General features: G+C 44.3%; 1 long non-coding RNA gene across 2 annotated transcripts in view; it reads left to right on the forward strand.

The window, feature by feature from the left end:
• LOC110353906 (uncharacterized) overlaps positions 1–27,571 on the forward strand; it is a 151,533-nt gene that overhangs the window by 43,670 nt on the left and 80,292 nt on the right. For both annotated transcript variants that reach the window (XR_011803408.1, XR_011803409.1), the window contains exon 2: positions 14,239–14,389. This is a non-coding gene — a long non-coding RNA (uncharacterized lncRNA). The remainder of the gene's footprint in view (positions 1–14,238; positions 14,390–27,571) is intronic.

Below are 27,571 nucleotides of genomic sequence, written 5' to 3' on the forward strand. Positions count from 1 at the left end.
GCACTTAAACCTCAAGTGTGACTTGAAGCTGCTGCAGAGAGAGCCTCTCATCAGAATTGATAAACTAATGATTTATCATATCAATTGATAAATTAATGATTTCTGGATTTATTTTTTTTTTGTGTCTCATTGCAGTCTGCTCATGAGCTGTGGTTCTGGTGGGTTTTGGGGAGGAATTCGGGGTGTAAATATGGAATAGGGGTCCCATGGTAACCTTGCTGAACACCCATGTTTGAAAGCATGCTTTTTCCTACTGTCCTTGAGAACATGTTCCTGGCCTCTGAGCACCTAGGCACCTTCTAGAGGATTTGGATCACTGTCTGCACTGCATTTTGCTCTCCATCCTGCTGGATCTACAGAAGGCTTGATGCTGCCTCTGACATGCTGCCAGCACCAGTTGCTCTTCGCCTTATCCCCCATCTTATCTGTGGTTTGACCACAGATATTTCCTCTAGCTCCCTCCCCTTATAGCTGGAGGGAAGGGGAGGTTGCATTTGAGCCAGAACCATCTGGCTGGCCAAATGGGCCTGGAGAAGATGCTGGTGATGTGCAGGCTGCAGCTAAATTGGCAGCAGCGAGGACCTGCAGTCTCACGCTTTGCCATTTGTGTGAATTATTCTACCGAGTCCCAGACCTGCACAGAAACAAGACAGCTCCTTCACCCTTCACTGTCCCACTGGCTGGTGTCAGCGCTGTGTGCGTTTCCCCGTGGTGTTGTTTCTCTGGAGACGGCCGTGCTGCAGCACAGACAGCTTCACATGAACGTGCCTGCAGCTTCGGAGCTGTCAGACGTTTCGCAGCAGCTTGGCGCTGGTCTCTGTGATGCTGCCTCAACAGGACTGCTGCATGCCAGCATTGTGGGGCCTCTCTAAATGCCTCTGCCTGTGGCAGGCAGTGGGACCAGCACAGATCCAGTGGCTGCCAGAGCACAAGCCCCGTGGCAGGCAGCACTGTGCAGTAAAGCTGTAGGTGCTACTTTCTTGTGGGTCTGTGTAGCAGGGTGGTGGTATAAGGTACTGTGCTGTCCTTTAGGAATGGTGTAATGGAGACTTCTCAGGCAGCATGAATAGGTACACAGGGGTCCTGTCCTAGTTTGCCTGCTGGGTTACCAGACCATGCTTGAAATTGTCCCTTTGTTGCCCTTGGATGGGTTCAGCTCTCTGGCATGTGCACAGAGCAGGCTGTTCCTGCAGCCTCTGGTGGTTGCCCACAGTGAAGTATGTTGCACCCATGGCACCTCTGTGGTGTGGTGTTTGGGCTAACTGGTTGGTGCCGGCGTGGAGATGCCTCTCCCTGGTACTTCCAGGCTTGAGAGATGGGGACCTTCCCTAGGGCAGTGGCTGCCTCTGGTGTTAATCCAGCACCTCGAGCCTGCAGTGCAGTCCTCTTCTTTCTCAGGGTGTCTTGTAGCTTAGAAAAAGATAAGCGAGGACCTGCTTTCTGCCTCTCCCTTTCAGCCCTTAACATTAGGAGGAGTTGGGGAATCCAGTTTGCATGGTGGTGGACATGTCCTTCTCCTTGGGGCTGTGTCTGTGCTGTGGGGAGCTGCTGGCTGGTTGCCTTGGCAGGACGGCTTGCTGCAACTCACCTGGTGCTTTGCAGAGGCATTGGCTGCAGCACCAGCTCTGACATCCCCCTGCATCATCCCAGGAGCATCTTGCAGCTGCTTCCATCTTCTCCCTATCACTTTTCCCCATCCTTGATTTAACACCAAATTCCTTCTAATCAATTTGCTCTCCGAAGTCATGTCTCTCTGCAGCACTGAGCCATTTCCAGTGATGCTCTGAGAGCCCAGTAAAGGGGAAGGGAGACGAGTTTCTTATTGATAATAGCTATCTTTAACTGCAAATATCCCTATCTCTGGGAATGTGCCTGTGCTGATAGAAGGCTGGTTTTTGTTGGTCCAGTTCCTGTGCAACACCTGGAAATTGACAGGAGAGCAATGCAGAAAGTAGCTTTTTTTTCTAGGAAAGCAGAGCATGACTCAGTGTTTTCTCATGTTTCCTTCAGGGAAAAGGGAGGGGGGGGGCTGTTAAAAGCTGATTTATACAAAAAGAAAAAAAGAGAGGAGAAAAAAAATAAAGGACCAATGCAATGCAAACAAGTCAAAAATCCTCAAGTTATGAGACGGTTGCATAAACAGTGGGGACAGAAGATAAAAGAAATGCTGCTGACCTTCTGCAGAGCTGAATGTCTATGAGGCAGCTGTGGGTTTTGGTTGTGCATCTGCTGGGCCATACATCCAGAGGGGAGAGGCACAGTACTCACGGGGCTTGTTCACCCTCTGGAAAGTGCAGATTTTGCAGCTGAAGGCAGCAAGCCAGCAATGAGGAGGGTGCCCATGATCCTGGAGGCTCACAGTACTGACCAGGCTGCCATGCAGCCCCTATGCAACGGGGCTGTAAGGGACAGAGGGAAAGGGGGTGATGGTAGGAGATGTACAAAATTGTTCGGATGTGCCCTTAAATTAGACGCAGATCCCCAGCCTGTTTGCAAAATGTTCCCTTTGACCAGGTTTTCTGCTCTCCATTACTGCTGCTGTTTTGAGGGGCCATTTAAAACCCATGGAATCATCAGCGAGTCTGAACTGGAAGAAATCCAGACTGAATGATGTCTGAGCTGTTATGAAGATGGGGAAAGAAATTAGGCATTTCAGAAGCTTTGCTAGCATGAAACCCCTCCTGCTTGTGCATTTGTCAGTTCTTTGCTGTCTTTGACTCTGTGTGAACATAATAGCAGTCCTGCATGTTTGTAGTTGCTATTAAAGAATAGTAAAATATATTTAGAGAACACTCTGCTTTTATTCTTATTGGTCAATGCTTTTGTTGTTGTTTTTCCTTGAACCTTTTATTCCAAGAGTTACTTGGCACAAATATGGTAAAAGCTCCTGCCCGCTTCATTGCAGTGGAAATGTTCATTAATGGACTCATTAATAACCTCCAGCCGGACGCTACCCAGGGAGATCCGTGTGCTCTGAGTTAACATGTCTGTGGTTACCTCTGCCAAGCGGAGATCTATTATTTTCTCACCTCCGCCACAGAAACGACTCCCCTGACAGATGCACTTTGCTATACCACAATACCCAGAGATTGCTGAATATTCATTATATCTGCTCCTGAAAGTGCCTTGCCAGCATATGGTACTGGAGCCAAGATGTTTTATTACCTCTCGCCTTTTGCTTTCCTTGGAGAAAGTGCTGTGGCTTATATCACCAGCTTGGCTAACTTTCTCGTCTGAGCTCCTTTGCATTGTGCTTTGCTTTGAAAAGAGAAACAGAGGGAAAAACTCTGCTTTAGCCTTAGTGCTTTGGTTTCTTGAAAGTGAGATTTACAGCCCCGTTAGCCTGCTGGAAGATTGATTAAAGAAGACAAGTCTTTGAACTTTGTTTCAAACAAGAGGTGGCTGTAATAACTGTAATCTCCTGCTTTATGTTTCCTGGTGTGAGGGAGGGAGAACTCCATTTACCTTTCTGTCACAGGAAAAATGAGGGATGGAGGTGGCCTGCATTCAAACAGCTGAAGCCACGGATCCTCTTTGAACGTCTTCAAACTACATACGACCACGTTGTGGTGCTTACTGAGACTTAAAATTAGCCCACGTTGCTTTGTGTGCTTCTAGCCTGGTGAAGGGTGAGTGGCAGAACTGACCCCACAGCTACCTTGTGGGATCTTGGTCTACGAACTCCATCTTGCAGGTGCAGTGAATATTAATTCTCTGGTATTCCCACCCCACCGTGTTTGCTGCTGATGTAAGAGCACCAAAATGGTAGTTTGTGGGCCTGTCCATGCAGTTTATTGTCTGTGGTCGGTAGCAAACAATTTTAAGTGTATGAAACCAGATATGTATATATATACATATTCCTTCTCTTCTGTCCTCTCAGCTCCTAGGAATCAGTAATTTAGACTTTGAGCTGATGGCTGCACCCAAACTATTCCATCTAATATACTGTCCTTTATAAATTTGTCTAATTCCTCCTTTAATCCAATCATGATTCTGCCCTCCTGAGTCTCCCGTGTCAGGGAGCTGCACATCGTGTGTGCACATCTCCACAGCGAATGTCATGTCTCAAACCTGCTTTTGCATCACGAGCTTTATAGGTCAACACTGGCATCTGCTTGTTTATTTGAACAATTAGATTTATTTATTTATTTAAACAATTTATTTATCTGTATTTATGTCAATTAGAGGGAATGGTAAAGTTATTTGAAAGAGAGAAAGTGTGGTGAGTACCAGTGTGAAGTTCTTTCATCCATTCGGTGTGTATATATGTGTATATGTGTGTGTACATATATATTTTATATATATATATGTATATAAAATATAAAACTGCTGTACAGATAGCCCTGACAGTGAGGCTGGAGGCAGGGTGGGTGTGTTTGTGATTAAAGGTTATTTGTTCCTGCTTTGGTACCGGTACTCCACATACAATACTTCAGTACCCTGCAAGGGGAGAAGCTCCTCTCCACCCTGTAGGAGGACCCTTCTGCATATTCTGGGCAGCCCAGGCCCAGACCTGGTAAGCCTCCAGGCTGGCTTTGGTCACATTCCTGAGAAATGTGAATTCCAGTGCTGTTGGTGGAAGAGGGAACTGAATGCCAGTCACTTGCCTGCAGGCTGGGGCCTGAAAGAAATACAACATTATTATTACCTTAGGGGCTGATTTGTGCAGCCTTTAATGACTGCCTTAAGCATGTGCCTCCACTCACTGATAACCTGATGGGCTGTGCTCACCACTGTTAATTCCTGTGCCTTTCTTGCATTTTTTCTAAACTCAAAGGCTCACCGAATGAATTTAGTATTTCCTTTTTTTGAGAAGCTGAGAAATATTTACCTATGCAATGGTAAGGGCTCCATTGCATTGATCAAAGTGTTTTTCACTGATTGCATAATCAGATTTGACATTCTACTTTCCCAGGGCCTGCAACTGATATTTTCTCTTCTCAGAAGGAATTTAGACTAACAATAAACAGGGGAATGGGGTGACAAATAGGTCTTGTTTACTGGGTACTCTGCAGAGATCCCTTCATGTAAGAATTTATGTACAAGCCACGTGGGCAAGGTGTACACAGAAATAGGACCAGTGGCAGTTGCTGTGTGGAGCTACCTTTCATACTAGTTTAGACTGGGGGACACTAAAAAAATGCCTAACAAGTTGGTTATGGAAAACCTGTTCCAGCTAGAAGCAGAACAGAATAAATTGTCTGTACGTCTGGCTTCAGGCACCTGAGCTAACAGCATAAGATCTGGCTTTTCTAGTGATTTATTCAATATTTACCTTTGATACATTTAGCCAGACTTCACAAAATTGCAGGTTTGTGTACTCTCTCTATGAACAACATTAATATTTCAGCATTGCATATCTAAAATAGTCTTACTTAGATGTCTCGTTATTAATTCGTTATATGGAAGTAAACACTGTGCCTTGGTTTTGCAGGCTGTGGGGTGCCTGTATTTTGCCTTGGTTCAGATTTCATCTCACATGAGCTGGTCTGTGGAGGGGATTTCTGTTTCTGCTTGTCAGTCACAGGCACGTCAGTCTCTCCTTGGCTTACAAGCAAACTAGAGAACTGTCAAACGAACAGCAGGATAGTTCAAAACTCAGATGGAGAAGGTATGACTGCAACAGACATTGCTCAAGCCTACACGTAAGTTGTTCTTCAGAGCCTGGTGTTTGTGCACCCATGGTGATGAAAAAGTATACAGGGCTTTCTCCCCTCAGCTGTAGTTCAGCTGGGCATTTTGCTGTGCAAACCTGTGATGTTTGATGTGCTGAGAAGCTATTTAAATGATTACTGTGAAGTCAAACCTGCCGTGGAGGTATCAGAGCTCTTCTTAAGACAGTTAAAAGTACAAGCAAAAACCTATAGACATGTAAAGCAGGCTGTGAAAGGGCTATCCCAGGGCATGGTCTGCAAGGTGATGGCACTTTCCTGGACTCCTCTGAACCATCATTGATATCACTATGCTCGTTTTATGCTGTGCAGCCAGCCTTCCAGCTTCTGCACCTAAATGTTCTCAGCTCCTTGGTGCTCCCCATTCCCCTACAGTTAAATCAGCTAAATCCCGATGGTTTTGAAGCCTTTTCCAGCCCAGGTTTCCGTGTCATTCAGATTCCCTCAGTCCAGCCCCTACAATGCAGACTCATGAACCTGTGCAAAGGCTGAAAGTGAACCAGCAGCCGTGAGTGAATAGCTGTGCAGCTCAGGAAATTAAGGCGAGTCCTGTCTCTCATTCAAGCATAGGAACGTGATTACTCCTGTTACATCAGACGGTGTATCCAAATGAAACTGTGTCTTCAGTGGCAGTGTGGAAGGTGGAATTTGCAGAGCAGCCAGAAGCATTTGCACACTCAGTTGGTAGCTGGCTTCACTTGCACACCTGGATGTGGATGCTGGAGATCTGCATATATTTCCCCTTCCACAATTTAGTCAAATGGTTTACTTTTTTGGAATTATTGTGGAAAAAAAAATGTGTGTGTGTATATATCTATATATCTATATCTATATATCCAGTTCCTGGATGCAAGAAGCTACCAGAGAAGAGTTCTCTGTTGTTGAAAGGTTATTTCTATTTCTCTGAGTGTTCCTATTGCAGTGCATGTCAGGAAAGGCCAGGACACATTTTCAGCACAATGAAACTAAAAAGAGCTGCACCCCCACATCTCTGCAGGTGGTGCTGCCAGCATCACTAGGTGGGGTTCCTGGATGAAGCAAGATGCAGTGAAACAGCAACATTATGTGATGGCAGAAACGTGTTCTTCATTATTGGGGCAGAGTGAACACAGAAATGGGCAGGACTGATTTAAAGAAAAAAGAAAAAAAAAAAAAAAGGAAAAAAAAGTGCATAAGCCATGCTGTCAGAAAGAAGGATTGTGTCTGGACTGCCTGGGGTCAAGTGATGGGAAATATAGTCATATTTCAAGTTTCCATTTCAGACACTTTCCAGCCATTGGAAATTTACTGCAGTTATGTGACTCTTAAATTCCAAAATCCTTTAGAACTAACCTTGGGATCAAGATGTTCTCAGAATTTTTATTTATTTATTTACTTATTTTAATCCTGAATCAAAAATATTTAACTTTTGGAAGAGCAATGTCAAACTTGTACCTTTTATGAGTCAATACATATTTAGCTAAATCACAATGGCTATTCTATACTTTTTTTTTTTTTGTCATGCCAAATACAGTATTTCTTCTTCAAAATGAATTTTTTAATGAAAACCATTTCCCTTTATCAGTGAAGAATTAAGTCCCTGTAGGGATCCTTTGATTTCCTTGCTGTACAAAAGGTAGGGCACAGGGGATTTTTAATTTCATGGTTTGCTTGGTATTTCAGAGGCAGCGAACAGTAATGTTTAGATCAGCTGATAGTGAATCAGAAATCACGACATGTGTAGGTTCTGTCAAGTGCTTCAAGTGCTTTTTACTTTACTAATCCCTTCTGATAGGACATTATTTACACCCTATTTGAAAATGGGGGTAAATCCTCACAAATGGCAAATTCACCACAACTAGGTAAAAGATTATCTGTAAGTTCAAGAACAGAAATGGAAGGGATTTTTCCAAAGTATAAAAACAGAGAGAATTTCTTTGGGACTTGTGCTTCTAAACCATTGCCCCAGCTCCATCGTGTTCAAATCCAGTGCTGGGGCTTGGACCAGGCTGGTACCTTAGAAAAATTCCTTCTGTTTTGTTAACACCAAGCTGAAGTTACAGGGACTAAGGTATCGTACCATATTGTTGTCTTCGTTGCCACAGGCTGCTTTTAAAAGCAATTCACCTTTCTCTGGATAATTCAAACTCCATCCTGACAGTTGGCTAGAGGAGGGGATTTTTAAATGTCATGAACAGCCTAAGTAGCACTAATTAGAAAAAGAGCAATAACTTCATGAAGAACTTCAGACTAATTCTAAATTAGCAGAATCTGGTTCTGGGGCCAATTTCTGTTAAAAAAAAAAAAAAAAAAAAAAAAAGCAAAACAAAAGCTACTTTAAAGGTTTCTATTTTCAGGGATTAATGTGTCAAAGAACATCATAATGCTAATTTGACACCGTGACTCTGAAAATGGTTTTGACAAAAAGGTATTGAAATCCTAATAATAAATAGCTAAAACCAAAACAAAACAAACCCAGAAAATATCAAACATAGCGGACAGTTACTCAGGAGAAAAAAAAAAAAAACAACCTCCACCTTTCAACAGAAATAGAACAGAAAAAAATCTTTAATTATCAGAATGGGTACACGTACATTTATAATTCAGAAATTCTTGTTTAGACTTCTATTTCACTCCATATTTTTATGACTAATTGACATTTAATTACCTTGTGATTACTAAAGCATTTAACTTAGCTTTCTGTGCTTTCCTTGAACAAAGAAATTTTGCATACAGCAACAAAGCCATTGCCATCTCCTAGCAGGATGGAGCCTGCGTCTGCTCTATGTTGCAAACCAAGCTTACTCAGTGTTCCTTTGTGAAAAACAAAATAAATACATGTATTTACTGGGTTTTAAAAAAGCTACTTTAGAAACTTCTGCTACTTCCAGCAGCACTGGGGGTCTGATTTGTGTCCCCTACTGACTTCTGCCTGCTGATTTTAGTAGTTCAACCTTGCTTGTGCTGGGGGTAACATCTTCAGCTCTAGCCTGTGTCTCTGCTGGGCTGATCTCAACATCAGTACCAGGCTTCAGGAGCATCTGCTGGAAAAAGGGGACCTTTAGGCTTGCAGCTCCCCATGCATGGGGAGCCCTGAAACTGGGCTCTAGCAACGCAGAGCGTAACCTTCAGGCCAGCCCGTGGCACTGTGATTGACACGTTGCTAATAGAGGATTATAACTCCAAAATGAGAATAAGCGCTGGGAGCAGATGAGTGTTTAAATTACAAAGAGCCTCTCTTTATGCAAATGTCCCAAGCAATAAAGAACAAAGAGAGAGGATCTCATCCCTCTCCTGCCCTCTGAGAGTGTGGGAAGTGTGAGCAAATTGCTCCTGCACAGAAGGGGAAGGTTTTGCTCTCTTGCCCTGCAGGAGCAGTGGAGGAGAGGCTCAGACACAAGGCTTCCCTGGGGTCTGCCTTGGGATGGGGCAATCCCGTTCTTTCCAGCCCTCCTCCCCATCTCCATACTCTTCTTATGGTCCAGCACTGGATTTATTTGTTCACTTGCTGCTCTGGAGAAGGCTCGTCTGCCTGCAGAATCTGAGGACTGTGGAAATGCAGCAAGAAACTGCCAAACCCCATAACTCTAATGAAAGAACAGGAAATAAAAATTGGATTAAAAGGCAGCTTGTGGGAGAGCCCCTTCCCTCTCCATTACGTTGAAATAACCACAGTGTATGAGGAGGGTGAAAGCATGCGGGCATCAGGAGGGAGCACAAAACCCTGGTGTGCCTGTGACAAAGCCTTTCCTGCGGTGTGTGACCCACTCATGCCCCTTCTCAAGCATGGGGCCAGCACTGGCTGCTGTAGCACCCAGGGCAGCTGTTGTGGGAGCGTCTGGGATGGAAATGAAAGCTGCCTGCAGACGAGCTGGTTTATAAACCCAGAGTTTGCTTGTCCTTGGAGCCATTCTGGCTCTGTTGTTTCTTTTAGGGCTGGTATGAAAGGAGTTTCTGAGCTAGTTAAACCTGGACTGTTGGTGAAAATTTGAGCCAAGATCCCTGAAAAGGGACCTGGAAATCTCAGTCTCACCTGGGTATGTGCTGCTGGCCCTCCCCTTCTTGGCACTCCTCCTTTCTTCTCCAGCAGGGGGAATTTACTGCTAGGATCTGTCGGCAGCCCCTGGGTTCAGGGCAGGGGGGCTGGAGGGGCAGAACGAAAGCACAAGGCAACAGCAAAGCTTTCTCCACCTGATGCCTGAGCATCAATGTTTTAACACCTCTACTCCCGAAGGAAACTTCTATCCTAGCAAAGGACAATACTGCACAGCAGTGCTGTTCATCATTGGAAAACTCTGTACCTCCACCTGATGGAAAAGCTGAACTGGCAGGACAGCAGCTTGTCTATTTTTCTGCCCACAAAACTAATATCAATGGTTCTATTGATGGGAGGAGAATATGCTGCGTTAGGAAGGTGGTCATCTGGAAAGGTGGCTTTCTGCATAGAGAATTTTGAATGAAATCTGATTTTGGAAAGCAGAAGAACAAAGTTACATTCAAAGTTACAACACATTTCCCTGTGAAAATGGGCTTTCGGAGTTTTTGTGTCTGTTTTGTTGCTTCCAAATTGCAAAGATTGCTGAAGATGCTGTCCCTCCAAATATTCTTGCTGTTCTGCATGTGTGCACTTGAAAAGTTGCCAGTAGGGGTAGGGGAAAAAAAAATCAATTGAAGTTTGAGTAAAATCCGTAGGTGGAGAGCTTCAGTGCTGCTGGGTCCCAGGGGAATCCAAATCCCATGGGCATCTTTGATAGCCTCAGCTGCAATTATTATCGGGAAACATTTTGCTGTTGGGAGCCGGCGAGTGTGTCTGGGAGGAGCTGGCGTGTATCCAAGGAATTTGTATGCCCCTTTATTATCACGGTGAATAAGTTTTGTGCTTTCTTACTGCACCTCATGACTTTGCTGACCGAGGAACAGGGAGGCCCACTGGTGAACCAGGAACCTCTGGCCTCCAGCACCCTCACGCATGTCTCTCCTCTCCTTCGCCACGCACCAGGTGAGAGGTAGATGGCTTCAGGAGGTCTTTTTTTCATGGGGAGTGTTACATCTTTTCATTTTTCTCTCCAAATCAGTACGAACCAGTTTCTGAAGTTTTTCCTTATAGGAAAACTAGGCATTTTAGAGTACCTTTTTTTTTTTTCCTTCCTGTGATTGTGTATTTTTTACTATTTTCTTAATCCATGGTATTTCTAAATGTGAATATGTTCACATTTACATTTTCACATTCACATTGTAATTTTTATTTACAGTAAAATGTTTTAATCCAACCTCATTATTTGTCCCAAATGATCATCTTCAGCAGAAGGTTTTTTTGTTACTTGATACCGTGATATGTCTGTGTGAAAATAGAGAACTGGAAGTTGTATAAATTTGAATGAAATGCCACTGATCTGTAATAATAATGATAAATCCAAAGCACAAATTCCAAAAAGAGCCATTGTTTTTTCATTAAACTTGTAAATACGTTTTGTGTAAGTGGTTTTCCCAAAGCAAACACGTTGAGATGAAAAGGTTGCAGATAGTGCTGAGACTGGTTAAAACTAAACTTTCACAAAGCAGATATTAAAAAGTAGCAGTAATATTTTAATTTTGATAATCAGAAAATCCCATTCAAACCCACAGGTACTTAAAAGTTTAGAAACAGAGCAAAAATTAAGCAGCAAAGCTTGTGCTAGTACTCTTTTTTTTTTCCCCCCCCTCATTTTGTCATCCTCCCAGCACGTAAACACTCCCATCTAATCCCATCCCTTCTGTTGTTGCTGTAGTGAACCTGGTAGGAAAACAAAGTGAGAATTAATTTAACGTCCCGCTGGTAATTGTGCCCCACCTTGCTTCTTCTGTTGTCTGAGCACCGCGGTGTCTGTCTGCCTTCCAGAAGCACACCGAACAGCGCGACTCACATCTGGCACATTTTTTTTTTCATTGTTCCCTCCTCTGGGTAATCATTCTCAGCTGAATGTTTGTTAGGAATTTATTATTGTTATTATTTTTAAATGCACGCGTCAGGCTAAGTGGTTGCTAGAAAAAGGCCAGCCCAAATAAAATCCTTCTAGAGTGGAGGAAAATTAAGTTTGTGAGGGTTATTATGTCTCATGAGAGATAGTACCCTGCTGTTTGGACAGCACCAAGGGAAGAGGCTTCCTGCACCCAGCCCTCCAACAGGCTGTTGAGCAGCAGAGATGTGTGTCATTGCATCGCTGCTCGTGGAGGTGAGGACCGAGTCCCAGGGTCTGATGTGTGTCATCGGAGAGGGCAGCTGGATGTGCTCATGGTGACCCAGCACTAGCCACAGCAGTTGCCATGCTTCATCATTTGCCTTGATGGCAACCGATGGCAATTCACCAGGTCCTCATGCAGCTCACCTCTGGCCCTCCTTTGCTCATCTTAACTTCGGTGTTAAACTTTTGTTCAGTGACTGCATTATTATATAATTAAATTCATCTCTATGCAAAGGATTTTGCTCCTATTAAAAGGAAAGCCCATTCCACCCAGGGTTTTTGATGACATATTTAAATATATATATGTATTCTTTTTAATTTAAAAATACACAGTGTATTTAAATGAAAATTTTCAATGTCACCTGTGGAGTCTCGCAGAAGGGGCAGGTCCCAGATAATCACATCCACAAACCTGTGCCTCAGCATCCTCAGGTGTCAAATGGGGAAAATACCTCCCTCACCACGCTTTGGTGGGCTTATATTTGTGGTTGGTCACAAAGGCAGAAACAGCTGTAGAAATGGAATTTTGGGGGCGTTCAGTTAATTCATTGTTCTGAGATTTATTACTGCTCTGAAGGGGTTTCTGTCCATGCACGTTGTTTTGTCCCTCACTCCTATGACAGCTTCATTTCCCCAGCAGAAAAACATTTACAAACATTTCAAGCACTGCTTTTGAGGGCAGAAATTCAGGAAATTGTTTCTGCCAAAATAAATGCTTTGATCTATCATAAGAAATACAAGTTGGGTTAGTTAAACATTCATGTGACAGAGGTTTTTATGGCTCGGATAGTGTATGTGGTCATCATTGCTTATTTAGGCTACAAAGAGATTAGAGTGATATTACAATTTTTTTATTTTTACCAGTATCTAAATAAGCTCATACATAATTGACCCTCTTGGCAGTACCAATTCCCCAGAGGGCTCCCTTCTGTAACAGGACAAGTAGATTCAGCAACTTTTCCTTAGTGAATAATAAGAATTTTATTATTTTAGGACATAAAGATTTTTTTTATTATTATTAAAATAAAAATGGAAGAAGGCGAGCTCTCTCTGAAGGAGCCATGTTGCTGTCCCTTGCTCACCATCTGCTAGCTGCTGCTGTACCCAGCTCTTGGTGCTGTTTTGCCCCAGGCCAGATTTGTGCTCATTTCCAGGAGGGCTGTGGGCTCTGAGGCACTGCTTGAAGCTGGCTGAGTTGTTATTTGCTTGTGGCATTGCTAAAATGAAGCCCCTGGTGCCTTCTTGGAGGGGAGTGGAAGGTCGCAGGGAGAAAGAACAAGTGGCATGAAGGGGTGGTAGCGCCATCGCTGCTGGGCTCTGTGCAGCGTTGGACCCTTGGCTTGAAGTGGTCCTGACTTCTCAGAGCTTTGCCCTAAACCAGGCTCTGCTCCCTGCTGGCAGCAAATGGATGAGTCACGGCTATGTGCGGGATTTGGGCTGGGGCTGTTCCTCTGTAAGGCCGAGCAGTGCCCATGCACAGGGCGATGCGTTACTGCCTTTCTTTTGCTCTGCACCTTTTGTGCATTCCCGTGGATACCTCCATTCCTCATCCAATTTTCCTAGCTGTTGGAAATAGAAGGAAAACGAAAATCAGGAGCCTAACCTCAAATGCCCTGTGAATATGGTATTTTTTGATTAAAGCTCTTATGAATGTGATGAAAAACAATCCATCTTTCTTCAGGCTATTGACTTTCCTGCAAAGAGCAATGCAGAGCAGTGTCCTTCCTTCAGAAATCTTGGAGGCAGTTTAAATGCTACCCCCGGGAAGACCTTGTTCTCATCTAAGCGTGATGGTTTTCTGACTAATTTAAATTTATCCTTATTCAGCTTCGTTGCTGTCAGGTCTGCTACTCAAAATAGAACTTTTCCATAGGTGAAAGTTTCTAAATGCTGAACTGGCAAGAGGCAGACTCCTGCCAGATTTTTAAAAATTATGACTCTCCTTAGAATTCTGCTTTAAAAATTAATATGGATTAATTTCATGATGATATTTCTGTGTGAAGAGCCTTTCAGGCAAGTAGTTCCTTTTCTGCTCTTCCCCTCCCTCTGTATTAACCTGCATAAGCACATTCTGAAATTCCACGTGGTGGACAAGATGCAGAGATTAACGCTGCCTTCAGGTGCATGGGCATCTTCAGTGCTGAGGTCGTGGGCCTTTTTCCATAAGAAATCTAAAGCCATTTATAACAGTTCATGGTTTTCTTATGTTAATTTTTTTTAAGGATGATTTCATGATTTTCTGATATTTTCTCTATAGAGATAGATCTTAGATTTTCTTTTTTTTTTTTTTTTTTTTTTTTTTTTGGCATGTGCCATTGAATCTGCTGTAGTTTCTTAATCAGAAATGTCTTGCTCTTGCTTTCTAGGCTCTCCATCATTCCACTTATACTGATACTGTTGACCTGAGTTTCTTCTGTGCTCGTCTCCGCTCTACCAAAGCGCAGAATTTTACCTGTCTCCAATCACAGCCCTATGACCCTTCCCTGGTCTGTGGGATGCTGCCTCCAGAGCTGTCTGGTAAGTCTCCTTTCCACCGGATTTAAATCCTTCTTAAAAGCTCACAGTACCAGTGAAATGTTGATAAGGAATTCCCAGCAAAATCCGCTTTGGAAACAAAATGTTTTTCACTTGTTCATCATTTTCTTCATAAAGCTGAAGGGGAAAAAAAGAGTAAAAGTATTTTTAGCTTCTTGCATGTAAAACTTGAAACAAGCTGAGATGCATTTTAGTGTGGACACATGCAGAACAGAAGATGGTCTATATTACCTAACAGGTTTCCAAATGTTCCTTTTGTTGTATTCTGCTGATTTAGGGTGAGAGAGAGCTACATGTGAGTTTTAACTTTGTTTATTAGAAATGGGAGAGGTTACCATTTATTGTTCTTCATCTTCTTGCATCATTTCTGACCCCACAACTGGCACTTCTGTCTAGCAAAAGACTTTGAGAGACTAGCCAAACCATGTTTTCTTTGCAAACATGGCTTTAATGTGAACTCCTTTATAGTGCTGGCTTTCAACTACGTTTTTAATGTGAACTTCGTCCTTCCTTCCATTTTGATTTCAAGATTTGCTGTTGGAGTTTTATGGTGTTTGTTTTGCCGCTGACTCTCCCTCCTTTAGAACTCTTAGTTCCCTCCCTCCCTTACATATTTTCATAGATGCCATCTCAGATGGTCACCCAGCAAAGAGCGCAGAGGTTTTTGACCAGACACAATATCTTCTCATCATGTTGGATTTACAAATACTGACTTGCTGAGGAGAACATCACGTGCTTGTTGACTGAGGTCAACGTTTGGTTTCTTACATTTCCTCTTTGTGTGATACTCAGGTCTGCAGAGAGCTACTAATGTGTATTGTTTGGACAGCTGCTGTTGAGCTCATGCAGCTCTCATAACTTCACTTAAACTTCTATTAAATGCGTCAAAATATCTGGATTGAACAAGCCTCTGGGCCACCCCTTGGAGGGCCCAAAAGTTTCTTTGGTGTGGGAGGTATCTGAGAAGCAGGTTTTGCCCTGCTAATTTCTGAAGGTGTGAGTTTTGTTTAAAAATTCTCAGCAACACCTGGGAATCTCTTATGCCCAGGTGAAGTGGGAAAGTTAACCTTGAGTGAGCAGAGTTTGCTTTTTAAAAAATGAATCAAAGGAATGTGTTTTGATACGTTAAAAAATGCATGTCATATAACTTCTGTTTCTGTGCCTGCCAAACCCAAGAACTGTTCAGGCGTGGGAAAGTGCAAAGAGAAAAAACAATAAAAATTACCCAAGCCTAAAGGAAATATTAGGAAAGGAGATGAAAGACAGCCACCAGGGATGTCCGTGAAACAACTGTTTGTCATCCCTTGCTGCTGTTGCATGTTTCCTTAGAAAGGGAATTTATAGATAAAGGAAAGATTGCATGAATAATATGCCTGGTCGCTGTTTATAACTCTCAGCTTAGGGCCAAACGCTCTCTTTACAGAGAAGATGCAGTGCTTTCTTGCAGATAGCAGGAATTCTAGTTCATGCATCTCCTCTGCAGATCTGCTGCTGCTTTAGTGGAGGAGTGGTGGCCTTCACTTTGACTGAGGAGAGGCATCAATGGTCACAACAAATATGGCCAGAGGTAGCGTGTTTTGGAAGTGTTATAGCTAGGAGAAGTTTACAACCAATGGGACCAGAAAAAGTCTGGAAATGTAGCACCAGCTTTGTACTGCTAAGGTAATGTTTACAATACAGTGAGCTTATAAAAAAAAAAAAACAACTTCAGGGTTTCAGCATTTGTCCTTGGGCAGCAGTATGGGAGCTTGGGCAGTGGCCAGGATGCCATCTGCAAGTGTCCAACAGACATCCTAAGCACTTCGTAGAATAGATGTTGTGCTCTCCCCCCCAGCCTCCCCACAAGTGTTCCAGTCAAGTGGGAACGGAGGAATTTTACAAGATTAGCAGACTCCGGGCAACAAGCAGACAGCTAAACTTGTTTACCTTCAAAGCCAGCAATATGATCTCTAAATTAAATTTACAAGATTTATCACATTGAGGAAGGTTGGTGAAAAACAGGAAAGCTAGAAGAGAGGAGAAGTGAGATAGCAATTGGACTGGAGGGGTTTTCTCCCAACGGTGGTAAAATGTGCAGCTCAAACCACGGAAATGGGATTAGTACTGGGTCCCCAAACCAAACTGTTCTGAAACACAGAGGTGTTTAATATATTACAATCAAAATGCAATATCTCAGGGCAGCGACTCATCTTTTATCATGGAGGAATCAGATGGAAAGTGCATTAGAAGTTGGAATCCATCCCCACTGGGGGAGCTGCACTGAGTCACGGTGATGTATGGAATCTGTGCAAAGGGAAAAGAAAACATATTCTCCCTATGATTTATCTGTTGCATAAGCTCTGCCGCTTTCCAGCATTTCTCTTCTGTTGGCTGCAGCCAACAGCAAAGAGAGGCTCCCCCGGGCTCCTTCGCTGTCTGATTATACTGAGGTGGCAGTGTGGAGGAGCTCTGTTAGGATTGTCGAAATATGTTTGGAAAGCAAGGAGAAACTAATACAAAAAACAAATGCCAAGAGAAGCTGATCTGGGAGAAGTAATGGCAGATTTGACGCGTTAGGTTCACTTGATGCCTTAGTGTACAAAGCTGATGCACAGAGGGGTGGTTGGATTAAGCTCCTCAAGGATGTTGCTTCTTCACAGCCGGCTTTCAGGGCATCCCATAAGAGAGCCCTGTGCCAATCTAATTCCATGGAGAACTAACAGGGGATTTGGGCTGTGCAAGACCAGACTGCTCTCAGAACAGAGTGGGTCTGTGACCAGGTTCACGAGAGTGGCATGTTTATGTCTGTAGAGCTACAGTCAGAGCTAGACCTAGGACAGTTGAGTAAAACGAGTTTCCAGAAGTGATGAATTTATAGGATAAGGTAAAGCCTGAAAATACTTTGCCTTTCCCTTCTAGTATGGTGCAGTCCAGTGGCAAAGCAGAGTTTCTCCTTGCTGACTCAGTACCTTGAATCACGATGGTGATGCTTTTCCTTTCTAAAACTGCAGAGCGTTTGGTGCTCCTGACGAAACTCACCCCATCTTTCCTTCTGTGATCCCTAACACACGGTCACTTTCCACTGAGGAAATTTGCCTCCATCCAGTTACAAGCTTCTGGTTTTTCTTTGCTGATTCTTGAACAACATCTACAGCTAAGTTAGGAATAAAAACGCACTCTCAAAACTAACCCCGCATGCTTTGCAAAGGAACTGATTACAAATTTGTTGTTATTCCTGGGAAATCTGGGAACACCCTAAGAAAGAGCTATGAACTGTTTTCCCCTTTAACTGCTGGAATCTTCTTAGGAATTCTACCATATTTCATTTTTATTGTCTGTTACCAGAACTACCCAGGCGGCGTATTGAAGAATACTTGTCAAAAATGTTGCATTGTTCTTATATCAGGAATAAATGAAACTTATCTCATAATCCAATTGCTTTTTCTGAAATTATTATAGATCCAGGCAAAGAGGAATCAAAGAAAATGTATTTTCTCATTTATTTCATTAGCATTCATCTTCTTTCTTTGTTTCCCCCCCATATTTTTATTCATTGGAAAAAAAAAAAAAAAAGATATTTAGAGACTAGTAAAGATCCTTTTTTTAAAAAAAAACAAACAAACAAAAAAAAGACTATTTTGGTTAGCTGAGGTTGGTGAGGAGCCACATCCCTGCAATCTCTCTTGCAGCTTGATGGTGGGGTGCTGCTCCAGGCAGGCGCTTCATTAAATTCATGTTGACAAATGCTTGCCACCTTTTCAGGAGCTCCCTAGTGATTGAGGAATCCCAAGATTTTCCTCACCAAGCTTCAGCTCTCCGAGCACGTCTGAACTGGTTCCTGGCTTCGTGCTGGCAGGCGCTTTCACAGATAGCCGGGATTAATTGCCCTCTAACGTGTCTTTTGCCGTTTCTACCCACTGTAGAGGGAGCCTGGATGACAAGCCTAGGCTACATACTTCATTTTTAAATGCTTAAAGTTAGATGAGATGAAACCTATTGTCTAATTCCTTCAGAGCTATTTGCTTGATTTTCCTCCCTGGCTGCCTCTGGCAACAGACTGCCTCAGATCAGCTCTCCCCTGCTCGAAGAGATTCTCTCTCAGTTCCTCCAAGGCTTGACCTTTCCCTGGCTTTTTTGTTTATGCCACCTGCTTCCCACATTTGACACAGCCCGAAGTAGTACTTTCCCATCTCATGAATTCTCTTTAGCATTATGTTTACATCAGTCACCTCCAAGTCTTCTCTCCCCCAATAAATACAGGTCATGTTTGCCCAGCACTTCCAAGTGAGGTGCCAAGCTGCTGAAACCAGTCTTGTGTCATTTAATTCCAGCCTAATTTCAGCCTCACAGCAACATCTTCAGGGCCAAAACTATTGGGATTGATGAAGAGTTTGACTGGGATGAGGAGAAGCTGATTAATGTCCTGAGCCTGCTCAGATGCAAAGAGTTAAGTTGGTCTATGGGAAAATCTTTACTGCCTTGGGTGGGAAGAGGGAACCCGGTAATTTCTTATCCCGTGTTATCAGGGTAACAACTCTCATTGCACCATGAAAGCTGCGAATTCATGGTAGGCAAATAAGATACCTCTAGCTTTTGTCCAACGGAAAGCTTTGAATCTGCCAAATAGTTGTGAGGCAGCAAAGCCTACAGAGGGCCTGCACTGGGGCTGATTTACAACTACTTTTGGGCACATTTTTTTCCACTTCCTGGTCCTAAGCTTTACTTGCTTTGGGATAATATTGCTGTGCATGTTTCAGTGTGACATTTGCAATGCTCCTCATGCAAACTGGCCCAGCAGCAGCCCAGGGACAGCGGACCATGAGCTTACAAGGGCTGGCAGAAGGGTGTGCGGCCAGGGCAGCATCGGGTGGGATTTCTCCTCCCCACAAGGTGGGAACTGGATCAGTTCTGTGTAAAGGTGCTCTGGAGAGCCGTCTGAGGCAGAATGATATTATTTTTGCTTCAGTTGTTCTTTTTTTCCCGCAGCAAATTCAAAGTGTTTTAGGGTCATGCTGCCCAGTTTTAAGCCTTCAGGCATTTTTTTCACTGAATGATGCTATTTGGTTTATTATTTATTTGTCTGGCTATTTTTAAGAAAAGCTGTGTGAATGCATATCGTTATATATATAGTTCTCCCCTTTCCCCTCCCCAGGCTCTTTCACAAATGTAAAAACCAGCTGATACAATTTTGTTGAAAGGAAGAAATAAAGGAAACTCATTTTGGAGCAAAATTTGAATGTCGGTCTAGAGACAAAATATTTTGGAAAGTGTTGAAAATGAGGTTCAATAATAGGAATTGATTTTTTAGGGTCGTTGTAGGGGGTGCTATGGCAAGTCCCAATGGCAGTGTAGGGAAAGAAAATATGGAATAGGAATGCAGATAAAACGATGCTGGGCAGCAAAGCCAGGTGTGTGTGTGTTGGGAGGGGGGGGTTATAAGCAGCAAACTCCCCTTCCAGCTCCATGGTGCGGCATAAAGTGAGATACTGCAATGGTCCAGAGAAAGATGCTGCTTCTGCTAATATCTCAGAGTAAGGTAAACTGTGCAGCAGGAGCTGGCGCAGCTTTCTTATTTGGCTAGGTATGGCACTGATGTATATTAGGAAGGAGGTTCATGCAGCGGGGCACTGTAGGGAGACAGTTGCTTGTGATTTACTCATCGTGCCAAAGTTGGTTTGAGGATTATTTTTAAAAACCCTGTGTAGCCTCTTTTCCCTCCTTCCCTCTCCTGTGCTGAGCAGCACTAAATGCTGTTTGCCACCGAGGACATTTAAGCTAATTTCTCCAAAGTGCTGACAAAGCAGAACACACTTTTAGTGCCATCACAACACCTTGCGAGCTCGCTTCCTTGACTGCGCTGGGAAAACACTGACCCGAATAACTTCACACCCCAAGGAAAGGATGGTGCAGACGATGCCCCTGAACAACAGCCCAGCTGCTCGCGGGTCTTGCTGGCCAAAATGCCTTCGTTACGAGGCAGCATTCAGCCGAGAGCAGAGGCAGGCAGGAAAGCTCAGCCTCGCTGCGTCTACCGCTGTGCTTTTGCCCCGGTTGATCCCACGGCGCCTGCCAAGGTAATTGGCACGCGGGTTGTGTTGCTCCTGCCGGGAGCTCTGTCATTACGCAGTGGGTTTCCAGTGAGCAGGGAAACGTGCGCTTCGCGTGTCAGCACATTTACACGCTGCGCCAGCACGGGGCTGCCGGGCTGCCTCCTGCTCAGGGGGGCTAAAAATTTTAGACTGCGAGGGGAGGTGGGGGGCAGAGAATGGCAAGGAAGGCAAGGAAACTGCTGTTCTCAGAGGCTGTTTTTACATGCAAAGGAGGCTTTTAAAAAGACTTTTCAGCCAGGTGCTGTAAGTGCCGTGAAAAGCAGAATCTGGATATCTGGACCCAGTGATCATACACCTGTCTGGAAGATTCCTGATGTGTATGGGTAAATGTCCATGTGCTACCAGCAGTGAAATCACTACGTCCTGGCTGCCAGTGGCTGGGACAAGCCGGCTGGTGCCCACTCAAGGGTCTGTCTCTGAAGAGGAGACAGTTCTGCGGTCAGGCTTGAAACTAGAGCATTTACTCTACTGTGTCAGGCAAGACATCTCTCCAGCCAAATTCTCAGTTTACTTTGATCTCTTGTTCAAGTCTATAGAAATGCCTCAGCTCCAGCCCGAGGCATCTCCTGCTAGTCTGAGCCACTCTGCAGCTCAGTTATTGTCTTCTGGGTTTGATCTGCAGCATACGGTGCGTCTGGCATCTTTAGCTCCTGTGAAAATGCACAGGCTGTCCACTCCCAAATTAATCTTTTTTTTTTTTTTTTTTTTTTTTCCTTCTCCCCTCTCTCTGTCTCTCTCCTCCACTCTGGATGCCTCTTAACCCTTGCAGTCCTGCCATTGTAGTCCAAAACCTTCTCTGAAGCAGAGGTGTCTCTGTCCCAGCTGCTGGAGCGACTCATCTCAGTTCTCAGCTGCAGCAGACTCTCTCTCTCTGCGCACATTTATGATGGCAACCAAGTTTTTTTCTGTGTGAAACAATTCCTGGCTCCAGTGCTGCCGTTCCCTCAGTAGCTGGGGACAGGGATTGAAACATTTGGGGAATTTGCTTTCAAATATCTTAACAACAGGGGTAATTTAGATCTAATGAAGTATATTTGGAGGAGAAAGGATGTCAGCTCCATGGCACGAAAAGTCAGCTTACGTCATGTACTCAGCACTGACTTCAGGACAGTCCAGTTGGCTCCGAGCAGGAGATCCTGTGGGTTTAATGGCACATGCTTTGGGAAATGTGATGCTGGAGGAGTTGCTGTGTACCTGAGCTCTGGACTGAGTGGGACTTTGCTGGTGCTGAAGAAGCGTGGATGAAAAGCTGATGGTGCAGCCCCTCTTCCTTCCCACTGAGCACACAGCAAGGCAGTAGAACCCCGTGTTTGCTTGCAGAGCCTCTGTGCTGCCTGCACGTGACTTGCGTGAAGTGGTTTAAGATGCACCTGGACATCAAAAGTCTGCTTCTTCCCTTGTGTGACCCTCTTTCCCCTCTTCTGTGCCACACACAGGAAGGTGTCAAACCCCTATCCCTTGCCTACATGACAGACATCAATGTGACAGAATGTGTGTGAGCGATCCCTGGCCTCTGTCAGGAGAAACAGGGGTAGTTGATGCCTTGGCTGAAGTTTCTTCGTCCTCCCCAGAGCCCAGCCTGTGCACTGTTCCCAGTTCTGTTTTGCTAAGGAAGCACAGGATCGATGTTTTTGACTTGTCAATATTCTTGTCCAGCTCCTTTTTTTTTTTTTTTTTTTTTTTTTTTTTTTAATCTTGCTCACTCTTATTGCTCTCTCCACTGTGCCTGTTTTATTTTTGATGCTCTTGATTTCCACCTCTGCTCCTTTGTGGCTCAACCTTTCCACATCTTTAAGTTCGTGGCCCTTGTTCTGTGTGTTTGATACAGTTTTAAGTAGCTTTATAGTTTCTTTTCCCTCCTCAGTCCCTCCAGAATTGATATCACTCAGTCAGGTCATAACTTTTTTTGTCCTATGGATCCCAGCTTCACTCCTCTATCCTGTTATTGTAGTTAAGGTCCCTCAGTCCCAGAACTATCTTGCTGCATCCCTGACACATCTTCTGCGTGTCTTTGTAATGATCCTCTGTTAAACTGCTGTCAGCTGCTGAATGTGTTTTCAAATATGCCTCAGTGTTTCTCCCTCTTTGCCTGCTGTTGCTGAAGCTTTCCTGGTGAATTCAGCCTCATGCCCTGGGTATCTGAGCAAGGAGAACAGGGGCGTTCTCCTCCGTGTGTCTGATCCCAGGGAACTGGCTTGATGAGGCAGCACATCTGAACTGAATAATGACACAAAGATGTAAAGACTAAATAGCTTTATTCTCCTATTAATTTGTTCTAGGCAGCATGATGCTAAATTCTGGCACAGACTGCAGCAAATGAGAGAGACTCTTGTCATTGGCATGTGACAGCCCTGTCTCAAAGAACATGGGGACAACTGGGGGAATGCTTGCTGAATGTTGTACAGCTCTGTTAGATGTACCCCTAAGAAGCTTAATTCTGTGGGGTTTGGTTAATTCCTTTAATAGATGTGCATTGAAAGTTTTGATATTTCATCTGCTTTTTTTCTTCTTCTTCCCAAAATGGGACAGAAGTCCCCTAATACCTGCATGTTGCAGAGGGATCAAATATATATATATATATATATATATATATATACACACGTATGTATAAAAAAATTCCAATCTAGGATTGTGTTGGTTTAAGTTGTTTTAACGTTGACCCGTGTCTGTAGAGTTGCCATATGTAGGAGCAGTGGTTCCTAAACCTCCAGATGTCTGCGTTGCCCTCTGTGAGGGAGCGTCCCCAGCCAGACGCGATGCACTGAAGTGATTCAAGCAGAAGAAATGTCATTGTGTTGTGGGAGATGTAATCCAGCCAGGTAATTTCAGACATCTGCAGCATCAGGGCTGCAGCTTTCTCAGAGTTCTTTGAGAGCTTGAGTAGAACTGTATTTATGGTGAACTTATTTGAATTGAAACATTTGCATTTGCTTATACAACTTGTGGTGACTTGACCTGAAACAAAATACTTATCTCTGTTCCTTAGGGGAAAAAAAAAAAAAAAAAAAAAACTTTTATTATTTTTTTTCTAAAATTTATTGCAGTGTTAACAATGGCATTAGGACAAGTCTTGAGAAAGAAAATTTCTGAACTGTAAAGATAAAGAAACAAGCATTTAAAAAAAATGAGATATTTCTGTGGCAACTAGAACAGAGAGAAGCATATTATCCAAGAAGGCGTATTACTGGAGGTTAGGCATATGGAACGACAGAATTGTAAAATGGTGGAGGTTGGAAGGGACCTCTGGAAATCTTCTAGGCCAACCTCCTTGCTCAGAGCGGGGCCAGGTCTGAGTGATCAGTGATCTGAGTGATCCAGGTCTGTGTGGCAGTGATCACACCTCCCTCAACCTGCTTGCATCCCCTGCCTGGTACAGCCCAGGCTGCTGCTGGCCTGCTTTGCTATGGGGACACATTTCATCCTCATGGTCAACCTGTCTACCAGGTCAGTGATGTGCGCTGCATGTTTTAGCATCTTTCCATTTAATTTGTGTCATTAGGGTTTCCTCTGACTGCTGGAATAACTGTGGAGATGTTCTGTTTGTATTAAAATGTTCCAGTTTATACTGAGTATTATCAGATTGCAATTTGATGTGAAATGGGCAAAAGCTGATTGAAGGGCCAAGGCAATTCTCTCCCTCATCATCTTCCAGAATAAGCACTGCTGTTGTAAGCTCCAAAAGCACCTGTGAATGAAAGAACATTCTTAAATTTTTGGACGACTTCCAGCATCTGTCTGTGGGGAGGATTATCTTTCTGTGAAGAAGTGATGGAAGCCTGTGTATGTACAAGGGTGACATTAAACCAAGTTACCCTTCTACTCACATTTGTTAATAACCCATTGCATATGTTTTGGAGACTTAAAGGCCCAGTGTGAATTACTTCTCGGGTAAAGGAGCCTCTTGCAATATGGCTTTCTGGGCCCTTGAGACAAGCAAATCTTCCTGAAATTCTAAATCATTGATGGATATTTGTTTCCAACTTTAACCATTCCTATCATTCCAGCCTCATTTTTACCCCAGTGACTGCTTCATGTGGCAGGAGGGTGAGACAGAGGCACTTTCATATCAGAACTGAGATGTCTCAGCACAGCGTGGAGTTGCCAGGGCTTGCTGGGAGCACCGTGGATGCTCTGCACAGTGGTGAGATCATAAGAAAACCTGCCTCTGAAGTAGCAAAAAGGGCTTCCCAGGCTCCTTCAGAGACTGTTCATTCAGCTTATTTCCACGCTGAGTGTGGCTATCAGGAGTTTCCCTGAGTAAAAATTCAGAATTGCAGCCTCTTCAGCAAACCTTTCCCTCTCCTGTCATTATTGATAACTGGCTGTGCAGCAGATGTGGAAACGACTGCCTAACCTTTCCTCTGCCCGTGGCAATCCTCAGGCGCTCCCACGTCCCTCTTCTCCTGACGTCACCAGAAAAAGCCTATTTTGTGCTCAAATGAAAAAATCCCACCCAGCAACATAAAAGTTTCTTTGCCGTGGAGGGTCAGCAGTAGGTGGATTACACCCTGAAAATCCCCCGGCAGTTCTTAGAAAATAGGATTTAGATCTCTGTATAAAGGCAACTTTTATTAAGCAAACTGCTATCCAGTTGGCTCCCCGGAGTGCTGAGCTAGGTGAATTTAGGAAGCTTTTAGCTGGGAAATTGGAGGGACACGGTTATCTGTCACAGGCTTAAAAACCCTGCCAGTGTCCCCAGGGATGATGCTTCGATACAGATGCAGGAAAAAAAAAAATCCTTATGTAGTCAAAGCAGTGAGGAGAGTGGCTACCAACTGATAATATTTGCATTTAAAATGAAAAGGGAAGTCCCCGTTTTATTGTGGATATCTTGGATAATCAACTAGGAGAAACTAAAACCTTTAAACACTACAACCTTCTTTATTTACCTATGTGGTGGTTTTTTATGTGCTGGTTGCTTTCCAGACAAAATAGGCGACAGCCTTGTTTTGGAGGGCAACGCTGAGGAAAGGTATGGCCAATGCTTTGAGAAAAACTCTGTGTGCGTGCATGTTGCATATCACAGAGCAAATGTCTGTGAAGGATGAGTGCACAGGGCTGCTTGGGAAGGCCTTGTGAATGTGGCCTCAGTCTGGACAGGCTGCATTCCTCTGGGTAATGTAAGAAGCCTGAAGGCTGTTGTTTTTTCTGCCAGCTATGATAGCTTGTGGCCTAACTGGAGACCTGACATCTCTGGGGTACGGCACACTCAACCCCTTTTGCGTGATGTTTTTCTGCGTTAAATACGTAGATTATGGCATCAAGAGCTGCTGTGCTGGCATAAACCTAATCAGAGATCTTTTCTTTTGTGGTTGTGTTTCTCTGATGGAGCTGGGAGCTGCTTGCAGAGCTGAGTAGTAGTAAACAGGCCCAGGAAAGCCTGAATGCCATGGATGAAGCCAGCAGAGTGCTGAGACTGCTCAGGAACTGGGAACCAAACCAAGCTAAAGATCATCTGAGATCAGGGAGATAAATTATTTGTTCCCGACCAAACCTGATGTCTTTGTGTGGGATTTCTGGGCCTCTCTGGCCTTGTCCAGAGGGAAGGGCACCATGGGGAGACTGGAGGCCAGGACATGCTGTTTTCCTGCACAGCATGTGGTGCTGCTGAGTGTTTAAGGACAATGCTGAGGCCCCGGGAGCACCTCAGTCACCTCCTTTCTGTGTAACAGGAGCAGACAGGGACCACATGGGTCACAAACGTGCCTTGAAGCTGCAAGGGAGGTGTGCTCTGTGCAGCTCCCCGAGGGATTCTCTGGCTGGGGGGGACCTGTTGGACCTCAGACACAGAGCCTGGGGACAGCTCAGGCAGAAAAACTCGGTTGTGGCTGCTGAGAAATGCCCGTGGGTCCCAGGGACAGCCCTGTCTCCTCTCATCCCCATGAGCTGAGGCTCAGCAGAGCCACGCAGGGCCCAGGCGCGTTGCTTTCTCTGCTCTCTGTGCTGGCCCCCGCCGCGCAGCCCCCGTGGCTCCCCCAGGCCATTACTGCTTGCAGACAATAATTGCACATTAGCACCTCCCTGCAGAGGCTCCGTGAGGCTGGCTGTTGTCCTTAATGTTGAGAGAAGATGAGTAGCAGGTGATTTTCAAGTTAATGAGACCTTTCAGAAACACGCTCTCTTAGCAAAGATAATATACCCCCCTTCTTCCTTTCCCCTCCCTGTTCCCCAGTGTTCCCTTATTCCTATTTCAGGTGCTTCTGCTTCTGGAAAGGCATTTATCATTTCTCCATCTTTGACGGTAGAGTTTTTTTTTCCCTCTCTTGCTCTCTCATTTTATCTTGCCCAAGGGGTCTGTGCTACCTTTTATTAGCTGACACTTCACTTCTGCAGATGGAAATGACACTAATGGAATGTGGCTGAGGCTTTATTACAGAAATGCTGTTCGCCCTGCACAAGCAAACCTCCAAATAATCCCGCAGGAAAGGAATAAACCTTGAAGGCAGGTGTGAGAGCTGTGGATGAAAAAGAAGACAGGAGGAGGGACAGAAAGAGAAATGAAAGGAACGGAGGAGGAGCTGACAGGTTAAGGAAGGAGAAAGAAATAGGGAATTGGAGAGGAAGAAACAAGCTAGGACATATCCCTCCATGTCCAAAAAGAGCAGAGGTAGTTTAACTGAGAGTCAGCTGCATTCTGCGTCCAGGTTACTGGCAGAGATTTTTAGGAAAGAAAATGGTGTATTGACTAGATCTTTGCCTGGCTGACACTCCTGCCATTGCTGTAGTTTTTTGGCTAAAAGCTGTGCCAATAAAATAACTGTGAAAGGAGTGTGGGCGCTTTTCTGGAAGCTTTGGTGTTGCTTCTGCCGGTAAGCATAGGACTTTCAAGTTGAAGGCATATTTCACCAAACCTGCCTCTGCAAAACCAAGGAGACAGGGCTGAGCTTTTTTTGCTTTCCCTGAGTATGAAAACTCATCCGTGACTTGCTGAGAGGTAAACATCACGGTGTCCCTGTGCTCTGCCCTCTTCTCTTTCCAGCATTAGCAAGGTCAGGCTGTCCCTGTGCACTGTGAGATGGAGATGTTAGGACTTGCAAAGGACCCCTGAGGAGCCACTCTTGAATCTTGCCCCTTG

The sequence above is a fragment of the Anas platyrhynchos genome, chromosome 14 (genome assembly GCF_047663525.1).
Source record: "Anas platyrhynchos isolate ZD024472 breed Pekin duck chromosome 14, IASCAAS_PekinDuck_T2T, whole genome shotgun sequence".
In the NCBI taxonomy this organism is placed as follows: Eukaryota; Metazoa; Chordata; class Aves; order Anseriformes; family Anatidae; genus Anas; species Anas platyrhynchos.